Source organism: Dipodomys merriami, unplaced genomic scaffold (genome assembly GCF_024711535.1).
Source record: "Dipodomys merriami isolate MVZ:Mamm:240054 unplaced genomic scaffold, mDipMer1.0.p SCAF_23, whole genome shotgun sequence".
Classification (NCBI taxonomy): domain Eukaryota; kingdom Metazoa; phylum Chordata; class Mammalia; order Rodentia; family Heteromyidae; genus Dipodomys; species Dipodomys merriami.
Window position 1 is genome coordinate 4,596,664 of NW_027203715.1, and position 12,261 is coordinate 4,608,924.

The 12,261-nt window shown below is 45.4% G+C and overlaps 1 long non-coding RNA gene across 1 annotated transcript; it reads left to right on the forward strand.

Annotated features, from left to right (window-relative positions):
- The first annotated feature begins 7,757 nt into the window (after positions 1-7,757).
- LOC138835158 (uncharacterized) lies at positions 7,758-9,387 on the forward strand. Its single transcript, XR_011374477.1, has 3 exons — positions 7,758-8,059; positions 8,449-8,538; positions 9,344-9,387. It is a non-coding gene; the product is annotated as an uncharacterized lncRNA (long non-coding RNA).
- Positions 9,388-12,261: the final 2,874 nt, after the last annotated feature.

The following is a 12,261-nucleotide window of genomic DNA, read 5'->3' on the forward strand; positions in this document are numbered from 1 at the left end:
TGTTCTGCAAAGAAATGGAACCTAAAAATATTTTAGAAGCCAGGTGGCTGGTGTTTCACACCTATACTCCTAGCTATTCAGCCTGAGATATGAGGATCAAATTTCTAAGACAGCCTGGAAGAGAAGTCTGTGTGGCTCTCTTGTGTTCCAAGCTGGAAGTGGAACTATGGCTGTAGTAGAGTGACTGTAGCCTTAAGTAAAAAAGCTAAGCAATAGTGGGAGGCTCTGACTTCAAGCCCAAATATCTGCATACATACTCCCCCCAAAAAGACTTTTCCAACATTTGTTCTGCCAGTACTTAGAGCCTTCTCATGTGTTGGTAAGATTGTGTTCATTGAAATGAATTCATCAGACTTTATATCCTTGTCTTCCCTTTAATTTGTATTTTATGAAATGCATCATATAATAGTGTTATTTTAGTAATGTACTATGTATATATTTATTTGAGGTTGCATTGCACTTATTATCTTCTTCTGTTTTAGTGCTTTTTTAGGACCAAAGGATATATTTCCTTACTCAGAAAATAAGGAAATGTATGGCAAACCAAATAAATAAAAAGGTTTCAATGAAGGCTTATGGGAGATAGATAACAATCCAAAAGTGAAATTTTCAAGTGTACAGGTGAGTCATTGGATACCCACTTAGTTTAGTATTATTTATTCAGTCTTGGAGGAAAAAATACCATCATAGCTAGAGGAAAATAAGATGGCATTTAAGACTCTTAGTAATTTTGGATTAAATTGTGTTCTTATTTATGGAATAAACTTTGACTTTTTATGTCTAGATGAACTACTGAAATTATTATACTGCTAATGAGACCTCAGAAAACTGAGAAATGCTTGGTTATTTACTCCTAAGAATAAAGTTTAATATATTAGATTTAAAGCCATATATACTGTCTTTTTTTTCTTTCTTTCTTTATTTTTTGTCAGTTGTGGGACTTGAACTCTGGGTCTGTGCACCATCCCTGAGTGCTTCAGCTTAACGCTAGAGCTCTACCACTTGAGCCACAGCACCACTTCCAGTTTTCTGGTAGTTAATTGGTGATAGAGTGTCAGGGACTTCCCTTGCCCAGGATGTCTTTGAATCTCGATCCTCAGATCTCAGCCTCTTGAGTAGCTAGGATTACAGGCGTGAGCCACCAGTGCCTGGCTTCTACTATATTAGGTCTCAGACATTTCCATACATGCATACAAATCGTTGAAAATAAGTTTTATTCTATTTTCATAAATGTGTAAAGTACTTAATTTGCCCTCTCCTTGGCCCTCTTCCCTCCTGCTAGTACCTGATCACCCAGAAGAGCCTATATTACTTTCCTATCATTCATTTTTTAAAGTGTGTATTACACAAAGGAATTTTGCCATGTTATTTCACATATATACATATATGCTATGTTCAGTTCAGGATATTTTTTTGGAGGGGTCAGTTGTGGGGCTTGAACTCTGGGCTTGGGTGCTGTCTCTACGCTCTTCAGCTCAAGGTGACAGACCGGGAGGTTGTGTGTGTGTGTGTGTGGTGTGTGGTGTGTGTGCGAGTGTGAGTGTGGGTGGTGGGTGGTATGTGTGAGCGTGAGTGGTGTGTGTGTGATGTGATTGAGTGTGTGTGTGGTGTGTGTGGTATGATTGAGTGACTGAGCGTGTGTGGTGTGTGTGTGGTGTGGTATGAGTGTGAGCATGTGGTGTGAGTGGTGTGATTGTGAGCAAGCATGTGTGGTGTGTGTGATTGAGTGTGAGTGTGGTGTGTGTGGTGTGATTAAGTGAGTGAGCATGTAGTGTGTGGTACTTTGGTGTGTGGTGAGTGTGAGCGTGAGTGGTGTGGTATGACTGTGTGGTGTGAGTTTGGTATGACTGAGTGTGGTGTGAGTGCTGTAGGTGTCGTGTGGTGTGATCGTGTGTGGTGTATGTGAGTGAGCATGTATGGTGTGTGGTGTGTGGTGTATGAGCGTGTGTGGTGTGTGGGTGGTGTGATTTGAGTAAGCGTGTGTAGTGTGATTGTGAGTGTGAACATATGTGGTGTGAGTATAATGGGTGGTGTGATTGAGTGTTAGCATGTGTGGTGTGTGGTGTGAGTTGGTGTATGGTGTGTGAGTGAGCGTGTGTGTGGTGTAATTGACTGTGAGCGTGTGGTGTGTGTGGTGTGATTGAATGAGCGTGTGTGGTGTGTGTGGTGTGTGGAGTGTGACCGTGTGTGGTGTGTGTGATTGTGTGTGTGGTGTTAGTGTGAGTCATTCCATTGTCCTAGGTGCTGGGTGTGAATGTTGCCTTATGCTCCGGGCCGCTCTTCCGTGGCTCTCCAGGGAGCAGAGCACAGAGCTTGTGGGTCACCTGCTGCTCTGCGCAGGGCCGGGTTCATAGGGTCGCTGGGTCAGGGGGATCAGCGGGGCCAGCCGGGCTGAGGGTTGGCAGGCCCAGCCTGGCCTTGGCTCCCACCCTGACTGCACCCAACGCCCGCCACTCCGTGGTCCCTGCGGTCCTGGAGGCAGAGGTTGGAGGCTCTCAGTTGGAGGCAGTCTGGACCAACTTCACCCTCATCTCAGAGAGACTGGTGAGGAGGGCACCTGGCACAGCAGGGAAGCTGGGTGGGGCCCTGTGCCTGGTGGGGGAGCTGCCTGGCCAGGCTCTGGGCCCGCCCGCCCCCCTGGACAGGGCAGCAGGTGCTGCTCCGCAGGTGGCCACTGGAGGGCGCTGTCTCCCCGGCCTGCAGAGCCGACAGAGGCCTTGTGCAGCCAGGATCCCATTAGTGGTGGAGGGGTGTCTAGTCCAGCGGGAGGGCGGCCCAGGTCAGGGGGTGACTGGCCAGCCAGGAGTGGGGAGGCCCACACGGTGGGGATGGAAGGGTGCGGTGGGAGCAGTGGGGGGCGTAGTGGGGGCGAGGTGTAGGGGGAGGTTCTGGGTGCAGCATGGGAGTTCTGCCCCTGATGACTTTCTTCTCTGCATAGCACCTGATGCCTGGCATTTCCTCAAATCATCTTCACAACACATAGGAGGTGGGCACCTCTGCAGCCCTATCTTTTTACACAAGAAGTTAAGTAATTCAGCATCAGGTAATCACGTGAACTGGCATTGACTTCAGGTCTGCCAGAGTTGGAGAACTTCGTCTCTTTGTTCCAAAGGAAATTGGAATATCTGTCTCCAGAATGTGGCTTTGCTCTGTTAAATGGCCCCAGGACTGGGAAGGTGGCTCAGTGGTAGAGCGCTTGCCTTGCATGACTGAGGCCCTGGGTTCGATTCCTCAGCACCACATAAGCAAAAAGAAAAAATCCGGAAGTGGCGCTGTGGCTCAAGTGATAGAGTGCTAGCCTTGAGCTGAAGGGCTGAGGAACAGCACCCAGGCCCAGAGTTTAGGCCCCATGACCGGACCCCCCCCAAAAAATCACCCCAATAAAAGCTGTTGTCTTCACTTGAAAGGTTGGGGAATCAGGAGATACTTTAGGTGGGGCATAAAAGCCTGTGCAAACATAAAAGATCATCATTCTACTGTTGATATATATCCTAGTAAGGACATTTTAAATGCAATGCAAACATAACATAGATTCCCTGCTGATGTTTCTAACTTAGTAATTTGTGAGTTCGACTTCTGAGCAGATCTTCATTGAGACACTTGAGTCATAGAGAAAAAATAACATTTGGCTTTGGAGTTCATCAACTTGGAAATTTTTTTTATATGTTTTTATTGTGAAAATACTGTACGGAGGGGTCACAATTACATGAGCAAGATAATGAGTACATTTATTATCAAGCATTGTAGCCTCCTCCTTTGTTTCCCCTTCCCATCCCTTCACATCCCCCACTTCCCCCAATCCTCCCCGCCCCCTCCCCACCGAAGTTGTAAAGTTCGTTTTTGACATGACAACTTGTACTTCTCATTGTCGCAATGGGTCCACCTGTATCCTCGTTTAAATGACTTGTATTTTCCCTTTCCCCTCCACAAATTATACCGACATCAAATACAGTGAAAGTAGGGGTTATAAAATGGGGGAGGGACATAAAAAGCAACAAAGAAATAATCTTATAAATGCGTTAGAAACAATCTCATGAAAGAAAACATTTGAATACATATCTTAGGGTTTATTTCCCTAACATCAGCTCATCTGACCTTTTCTGCTTGACTCAGACATATACTAGATATTGCAAATAAGGGGAACCATGGGACCTATGTTTCTTTGGGCTTGGCTTACTTCACTTAATATAATTTTCAACTTGGAAATTTTATTATTTTACTTTGTGAAGACAAGGCCTTACACACATGGAAATGAGAAACTAATTCGTAAGTGTACAATTAAACAGACACAGTTTGTATGCAAGTGTACACAGATGTATTAACTGAAGTATGGTATTTGCAGGGGAGAATTCGGATGGTAAAATTCCTCAGGAAAACAAACTCATAGTCCAATGAAATGAATACCAGGAAACTGGCACTTTAATGGTATGAGTAGGTCAAGGGGAGGGAGGGTGGATGAATGAAGAGAGGAAGGCAACCATAATACTTAACATGTATTCTGTGAAACCAAGAATTGAGAACAGGGCTGGTTTTGGGAGAGTTGGGAGAGAATGATGAAGGGGTGGCATGATCAAGATGCATTGTATTTATAAACTGATGTGTGCCAACACTGATAACAAAACCACAATATAAAAGGGGCAGCGAACACTGGGAGACATTGGCATAGGTGAGAATTACCTGCCTGACCACTGATAGAACCACACAGGCACTTCAATGGGGAAAGCCATTTCACAGAAATCATCTCAGGGAGACAGTGAATGTTTTGTCTTTATGAGGTATGCAATATTTGGATGTCATAGAAAGGAAGGATTCGAGGCACGAGCAGGGGTGGTGGGGGAGGAATATGCCCGGTCCCTTCCTGTGCTGGTGAGGTGCAGTGGGACAGTAGGGTTGCGGTGGAGGCGTGGGGAGAGGAGGCTAGAGGAGACCTTGAATGTCACATTGAGGACGGGTTTTGTGCTGCAGCAGCAGAGGACTGTCAGGAGCACAGAGGTAAGATTTCCTCGGTGGTGCTGTGGAGGCAGAGACAGGAACCATAATACTAATTAGGCGTTCATTGCTAATACGCTCATAGGAGTGGTGGCCAAGAGTAGGATGTGAGAGATGTGGAAAGTCAGTATGAAAGCACAGCTGAGTTACTCAAAGACAAATTTCCAAGTGGGTAATGAGAAAAGGAGAAACTCTCTGACACAAAAATAGAACAAGGTGAGGAATTTGGTGGGGGCGGGTGGTTAAGAAGGTGCCTATTTTGAGATAACAAACTTGCTTCTGGATGTAATGAGTTTTGATGTGCTGTTAGAATGTGACGTGTAGATGTCCACATATAAAATTGCCAAATGCAGATATCTGAATTCTGATGATGTGAAGCCCTGGAGTGCCAACGTGAACCGTGAAACCAAGAGCTTCTGAAAAATTCAGGCCCCAAACGCTTTGAGATGTCAAACCTCAACCCGTCACTAAATTATTCACATTTGATTTTGTTCTCATAATGAACAGAGCAAAGAATCCGTTTTTTTCTCACAGATTTTTTTTTGAAGTTGGCAAAAATAATGGATTTTAAAGAAGTCATCAATGATCACTGAACTTACTTGGTAGATTCTTTTTTTCTTTTTGGTGAGGAATGACTCACATACTAGAAAGTATAAAATCCAATGGCAAATATACACATGAGTCCCCCTATAAGTACCACTCCCATCAGGAAATGGAACGCTTCCAGCACTCCAAAAAGTGCCTCATCAGTTAAGGTCTCTCCAAGATGCTACCTTCCAGAATGACTACCACTTTGAACAATATCCACTTAAGTTATTTTTATGCCTCCAGCTCTGTATGAATTGAATCATACAATGATATATCACATACTATATATGATCTTGTATCTGGGATAATATATATCTTTCTTTGGTTAAGATGCATTTTTCTAGTATAGTTCATGGAAACAAATCTGGAGACGTGGATGTAATTTACACTTATGGAGGAACCATGCCACCCTAGTACACCAGGCCATCGGCCGCACATAGGGATTTTGTCTGCATTGGTGTACACACACACACACACACCACACAGACAGGCTGAAGCACACACACACACACACACACACACACACGCACACGCACACACACACATCCATACACACACACACACACACACACACACACACACACACACACACACACACCCCACACAGACATAAGCTGAAGGCCCCTAGATGAGGTCATGGCAGACTCAGGCACTGGTTATGGCCCAGGTTTTACCCTCTTTTCTCAAGAGTGGGGGGAAGACTCTTACAACTCTCATGTGATCGTCTTAGGTCAAATGAATATTTTTATTTTACCCCCACTCTTGGTGTAGGGACAGGAAAGTTGTTTAGCCTTTGCAAACTGATTTTTTTATCTAAGTGCTGAAAAGTTAGTTTGCTCTTATAATAGCATAAATAAACACTCTTGGAGCGAGAGCTCAGTTTTATTCTTCCCTCTTCTGCAAAGCATTAAAAACAAAATCACCTCCATTCTAAACACAGAAACCTAGAATTACAGGAAGGACATCTCATTTATTTAGTAGTGGTAAGGAAAATATGGAACAAGGAACAAGGACCTTAGATAAGGGGACTAGAGCCACAGCTTCCTGCAGCTGTGCAATGAGTTACAGGCAGGGAGGGAGAGGTGGAGGCCTTGCTATTATGTGCACAGAAACACCTTTCAGTAATCCAGGAGCTCAGGGCTGCCCAGCATGCTTTGTATTAGAGGCTGGGGACACCATATTTCTTTGTATCCTTAGAGTTTCTGTTGCCTTCTTAAACTGATACAACACAAATTGTTTGTGTGTGCGTGTATGTATGAAAGAGGAAGCACTTTAGTTCAAATGAGCACTTAATATTCGTAATTTGATCTAATTTTAATAAATTATATATGGGAAATACTGAATGGGCCACAAAATATTTTATTATTACTATTTTTTTTAAATAAAATGTTTTTCTCCATTTCTTCTGTCCCACCTTCAATTTTTTGTTGCTTTTTTTTCTTATGAGCAAGAATTATATCTGCTCAGATTCTCAAATTTAATCTGCTTTAAAATGTTGAGAACATCAGGTCTCCTGTCAGTAAGCAGACAAGAGAAGTTAGGGAGAAGAGCATTGTTTGAAAAAGAAAACTTAGTCATCCTGTCACCTGAATGCATATTTGTGTACTGCTTAGATATTGCTGCTCCAAGTGATTCTGAACAGCTATTCAAAGGGTGCATTGGTATGTGACATTTCAGAGGGAGATGAAGCTTCAGTCCACAAAAGGACATATATTAATTGGGGATTTTACTTTATTTTGGCACAGAGTTTTTAAAAAAAATCACCTGGATGGATTTTAAGATATAGACAACGTTTCAGATCTGGTTTTGGAAGCCTGATTGAGAAAGTTCTTTCTCCCCAGCATTTAGGACAGCATGTTCTCTCTAAAGAAAGCTGTCTATTTTTCTTTTCTTTGATGGACCTTCAGTTTAGAACAGACACAAAGCTGGGAACACAACCCAAGGCAGAAAAAATTCACTCCTATGTACTGTTGGTCAGGTTGACTGTAGGGCACAACCTCCCTGCGTGAGCATGTTTTCTGGACTTTGGCTGGAGCTGAATTCCTGACTTCTGAAAGGAGGGATGGGTCTGGGTTTCTAGCGGGAACAGCCAATGGGAAGGAAGTAATATTCATTAAGAGTGTCTCAGGAAGGCCACACCGGTAAGGCATGCTGTTAACACACCCTCCTGCACACTGTTCGCCTGTGTTTGAAATCCTTCCAGGATACTGGGGTTACTTTTTTTTTTCCAACCAGGAAGAATACATGATTGGATTCTTCTTTTTATCCCTTCCTTCCTTCCTTCCTCGCTTCCCTCCCTCCCTCCCTCCCTCACCCATCTCCCCCTCCCCCTGCTGCCCTCCTCTGGAGCTCTTCTTTCCAGCAGGAGCTTGAGAATAAGATTATTATCCAATCAACTCAACAGCAGCCCATGTCAGTGTCCACATGTGCATCTGAGACGAGAAGAGATTCATTTGTGACCTGGAAACTGAAGTCTGCTTAGGTCTGTAAATATGAATAAAGCCCATTCTCCTTAATGATGAAGGTAATCTCCAGTAATTTAATTGTCTTTCTTAACTAGTGGGGATAACCCATTTCTCTCCAACCCCCTCCTCTCACACAAAAACTATGCTTCTCATAGAGTGATCTTTACAAACACAGGGGAAATATGTCTTTTGGTTAATTGCATTTGAAAGAGCTTCCCCCCCTTTTTTTCTTTTTTGTATGAGAGACTCTTCTTTCTCCACCACAAATTATGTGTTTTTCTAATAAATATTGTGGTGAGCTGCTTGGGCTCTTATGGGCTAACTGTGGAAGTGGTTGGTGTGTGTGGGATGTACTCCTGGCTTGGGTTAGCTTTGGTGAAAGTTGCTGGTTTGGTTGCTGCTACAGATGAAAGGCAGTTTCTTTCTGTTGCCGTTGTTTGTGGAACTTTGGTGGACCTGGAGTGGATTGTGAGACCCCCCTGCCAGCCCATCCCCTGTGAGCACAGAGCCGTTGTCTCTTTCCATGTGTCATGTGCATTTTCCAAAACATTCAGCCGTGCCTCTAAGAAAGAAGTACAGCTTCTTAAGATGGCCTAGGAATGGAGCTGTTTTCTTTTCAATATGGTTTTGGAAAGAAATTATAGATGGAAGGTAGAAATCAAGTTGTACAGAAGGACTTAAGTGTAAGCCAGGAATGCAAAGATTAGACTCACTGGTTTAGTTAGGGCAAATAACTTCACTTTGAATTATTTTCTTCTTTTGAGCGAAAAAAAAGTAGATCTGTGTTGAAAGCAGTGTCTGAGAAGACCAGCTTATAACACACAGCAATTGCAGAGACAAGTTAGGTGACACCAAGAGCAAGTGTGTCTAGGCAGTCCCTTTAAAAATACCCCAACGGAGGTTATGAAACCACACAGCTTCTTTGAGGAATAACGCATCCAGGGCTAAAGCAGCCTAATTTTATTCAAGGATTTGAAGAGTAAAAAGGGATTTGGTTCTTTAAAAAAAGGAAAAAAGAACAGCCGAGTGAGGATTATTGATCAGTGAGAGATTAAACATTTGCTGGAATACAAAGCATCAGGAATTATCAACATGGACATCACAGTGGCCGGCCATTCAGCACTTGGAAATGCAAACAGCCCAGTTTCCCACTGATCCAATGGCAGCAGCCCGGAGCTCTTGATTCCCTGTGTGTCCACCTTTGTACTCCCTGCCCTGGACAGGGATGAGGAGATGGGTTAGGGGTGAAAGGAAACTAATCTTGCTCTTTTAACTTCTGTCTGTCTGTCCCTCTTGAGCAGGCCAAGCAGAGACCAGAGAGGGAAAGCACTGGGGAGCCTAGGAGAGGTCCTGAGGTCCAGACAGGATCAGGAGAGCTACTGGGAAACCTCAACTACCACTTCCTCCTGTTGCCAGGGCTGTGGTCCTGTCTGCTTGCCGGCCCGCACCTGCCTCTGTGGTTCACAAGGAAAAGGCACTTGGCACTTGTACAGCCGGCCCGAGGGAGTAGTGCTGGGGCCATCCCGCCCTTTCTGGTTTTGTCTTTTTCTTCCCCCGTCAGGTGCCACTGGCTTTGAACCATGTAATTGCATCAATAAGCCATCTCTGGGATGAGCGGTGTGTGTGTGTGTGTGTGTGTGTGTGTGTGTGTGTGTGTGTGTGTGTGTGTGTGTGTGTGTGTCTGTGTGTGTGTGTGTGTCTGTGTGTGTGTGTGTCTGTGTGTGTGTCTGTGTGTGTGTGTGTGTCTGTGTGTGTGTATGTGTGTGTGTGTGTGTGTGTGTCTGTGTGTGTGTGTGTGTGTGTGTGTGTGTGTGTGTGTCTGTGTGTGTTTTCTACTGGCAGCCTGGCTCTGCCACCCTGCCTCCTGGAAGGGTTTGCAGGACTGAGGACGTTGGTTTGGATCCTGAGGCTGATTTTTGTCACCTCTGCATAAGGCTTAGCCTGTGAGGAGGGAAAGTGAGAGGGAGGGAAGAGGAAGTCTGACTTTGCACTTTCAAGAGCATGTGTGATTTTCCAGGATGTACATAATATACATTGAAGCATCTGTGTTGTGGGCTCCCAGGGATTTGCCTGTTCTCAGTGCCGATTCTTTGTGCACCCTGCATACATCCCACCTTTTGGACTGGGGGAGGCAGTGGAGGATGTTGTATAAGAGGACCAGTGTCCTGACCAACGTGCTGACTGGGTTAAAACAGGTGCACAGATACTTCAAGCTCCAGCCCACGTCTCTACCTACCCCTGGGCAGGAAGAGCCTAGGGTCACCGTCTGCCTCTTGGAGACTCAGTTTCCCCATCCACTGGGAAGTTTTTGATAAAGGCCTTTATTTTGGGTGCCACATTCTCATGCTGAGTCTCCTATTGCCTTCTGTTGTCAACTTGAGGAGCCTTTGAAACTTTGGGGGAGACGTTCCCATCTTTTTCTTCCTTCTTCTTTTCCATACATTGGACTGTGTTGCTATTTTCAGGCCACAAGTGATGAGACTGAAATGTAAGTGTCTTGATGTGCCAGGTGGGGACATCAGGCCACCTGGCTCAAAAGCTGGAATTCTAGGACATGTTAACTGTCTGAACCACAGAGGTAGAGAGAGCACACACAGGGCCACACTCCCTGACCCGTGAATGTCACAGATGTGGCCGGGCCAGGCCTTGAGACCATGTCAACCCTGGTCCAGAGGAGAAAGGACACACTTCACCCACAGCTCTTTTTAGGGAGCTGGGATTGAGTTCCATCTGTAGAATCGCAAAGTGTTTCTGGGTTCGGAGCCACTCTTTCTCAGACGTCAAGTAAACACACACAAGGTTGCAATGAGGGTTATGCAAGCCTGTATGCTGGGGTTTGACTCAGGACAAGCCCTAAAATGAGCACATTTTGCTCATTTTTGCTGTTCAAAATTTTGGTGATCCTAGGGTTTAAACTCAGAGCCTTGCACTTGTTATACGGATGCTTTACCACTTGAACCTTGCCTCTAGGTTCCTTTGATTTCTGCCAATATTGTATGACTGAGTCTGAATCCACCTCCTCTAGGTTCACTGGTGATGTTGGACTCCCGGGCCCATGTCACCGCACTGTTTTTCTCCCCCAGAAACAGTGTCTTGTGGACCTTTCTGCCCGGTCTGTCCTAGAACCTTGATCCTTCTAATGTCAGCCTGCTAATTAGCTGAGATGATAGGTGCCAGCCACCAGCATGTAGCTGAGGATGTATTGTCCCACTGTGATCCTACTGAGCCCAAACTTTAGATGCACCCAGTGATTGTGTTGGCGAATTGACATCATCGGATGAGCAGAATATATGGCTTATTTATTGACAGTCGAGGTCCAAGCCCTGACTAGGCCCAAAGCCTTAGCCTCACTCTTGGTCCATGGAGATGGAAGACTATCCAGGCAGATGTGTCTCAAAACAGCAATGCTGCTGAGTTTGCTGTGTGTGGTTGTTTGGGGTGTGTGTGGTTGGGGTGTGTGTGGTTGTTTGGGGTGTGTGTAGTTGTTTGGGAAGTGTGTGGTTTGGGATGTGTGTGGTTGTTTGGGGGGGTGTGGTTGTTTGGGATGTGTGTAGTTGTTTGGGATGTGTGTGGTTGTTTGGGATGTTTATGATTTTTGGGGTGTGTGTGTGTGGTTGTTTGGTGTGTGTGTGTGGTTGTTTGCGGGAGTGTGGTTTGGTTTCCTGCTCATCAGCCTTGGTGGGTGCCATCTTCTCCCCTCCCCATAGGATGCTCTCTGCTCACAGTGGTGTGACCTGTACCCCTCTCTATTCTCAGTGTTTAACCTGTACCTCCTCTCTGCTCTTGGTATGACTCTATCCCCTCTCTGCTCTTGGTAGTGTGATTTGTATCCCTTCTCTGTTTTTGGTGTGACCTGTACCCCCTCTCTGCTCTTGGTGTGACTTGTACCCCAGGACTAATTTAGGCCATTGGGATTTAGAATGCAGTTGGAGGTGGGAAGGAGAGGGGACTGGAGAGGGAGGCTGGGAGAAGAGGTCTGGTCCCACACCTGCTCGCTGCTCCTCAGGACACCTCTGTGCACTCCACAGGGCCACTGTGAAGCCTGATGGGGAGGAGCTCTAGTCTGGCTGTCCAGGGCCCCGCGGAAGGAAAAGCAAGGGAGGAACGCGCTTGAAAATAACATCGTGACTGTTCATGGGGTAGAGTTCTGCTTTTGCCAGCTTCATTTTTAATGAAAGGATGGAAATGTCCAGAGGCAGGCTGGTGACTAATGGAGTTG